Here is a 1,709-nt window from a genome sequence, read left to right on the forward strand (position 1 = left end):
AAATGTCCAAAAGGGGTAAATTCTTAAGGATGGAGAGGAGTTATTTATTTGTTTTCCTTCAGTAAGTATCATTAGGAGTGTGGAAAGAAAAGGTAAGTAAGTAAGTTGACAGAAATGGGAGGCAGGCTGGGAGGAGAAACTCAAATCCACTTGTCAATCATTTCANGCCATGGTTGACAGAAATGGGAGGCAGGCTGGGAGGAGAAACTCAAATCCACTTGTCAATCATTTCATGGACTTGTGGAGCCGGAAGGGCAGCATCATTTTAGGATCATGCTTGTCTGACCATGGTGGAACTAAACCTCCTAGAACAGGCCATAGGTTTAGAGCTTAGAAACCACTGTCCAATATCTTCATATTAGAAATAAAGAAGTCACAATAAATAGCAAGATATAGCTCTGAACCTCTGACTCATAATCCAGCATTCTTTCCTTTTAGTTATACTTCCTGGGCCTGTTTTCTTCTGAATCTTTCTTCCCAGGCCTCAGAGGAACCTGTGGTGTTTGGAATGGAAAAAGCTTGTTTGGTTTTTTGATGAATAGAAACCTCTTTTCTGTCCTTCCCAGTCCCATGCTCATTGGGAAAAAGTAAAAAAAAATTCCTTGTAACAAATATACAGTCAAGCAAAACAAATTTCCTCATGGAGGGGTGTGTGTGTGTGTGTGTGTGTGTGTGTACATGTGTGTGTGAAAGCTATGGGTTAGTCTTGTGTTTTAGGAAGATTATTTTGGTAGCTATTTGGAGGATGTGCTGCAGATGGGGGAAATCTGAAGTAATTAGGAGACCGTTGAAATAACCTAGGTGAGAGATAATGAGAGCTTAAAACAAGGTGGTAGCCTTGAGAGGGGAAAGAAGGGGGTAGATTTGAGATGTAGTGGAGGCAGAATCAACAAGAATCAGCAATTGATTAAATGAGAGGAGGCAGTGAGGGTGATAAAATGGAGAATGATTCTGAGATTCTAAATCTGACTGATTAAGTGGATGATAGAATGTGAATATATGGGAAAGATTGGAGGAAAGTTGGATTTAGAAGGTAAGAAAAGAATTCCATTTGGGACATGTGCACCCAATGCCACATATACTCAGTGCCACCTTCAATGTTATCTTTCATGCTAATGCTGCCAAAAATGACATTAGGTGTGGTGGGTCCTTCTTTTCTGAAAGATCTCACAGAGCTAACAGAGTTAGCTAGAATTTCTTCATTGCTGGCTTCGGGAAGGCAGGCCGGGCAGGAGGGGTTTCTGAGACTTTCAGAAAACAGAAATTCTCATCCTCTTTGGCAACGCTAGCCTCTTTTTAGCCTTTGGAATCTTCCTACCCATGCTTGCTCCAAGAGTCATCAGGGCACCTCTGCTGCTTTTGTCAACAAAAACAACAGCAACAATAACAGAATGAACAACAACAGCAGTAGCAGTAATTGATGCTTTTGTTTCTACTTTGAATTTCTGTTGGTTGTTAAACTCCTGGACTTTCTTTTGTGTGCCATCCATGTGGGCCAAGTTAATAGCTTTACCTATGATTCTGGGGTTTGCCAGAGCCTATCCTATAATCAGTTTTTTTTCCCAAGATCCACTACTGTCAGATTGGTTTTTTTTTTTTGTTTGTTTTGTTTTGGTTTTTAGGCAGTTGGGGTTAAGTGACTTCCCAAGGTCACCCAGCTAGTAAGTGTCAAGTGTTTGGTCTGAGGCCGAATTTGAACTCAGGTCCTC

This window comes from Vombatus ursinus, unplaced genomic scaffold, assembly GCF_900497805.2.
Source record: "Vombatus ursinus unplaced genomic scaffold, bare-nosed wombat genome assembly UNPS02014973.1, whole genome shotgun sequence".
In the NCBI taxonomy this organism is placed as follows: Eukaryota; Metazoa; Chordata; class Mammalia; order Diprotodontia; family Vombatidae; genus Vombatus; species Vombatus ursinus.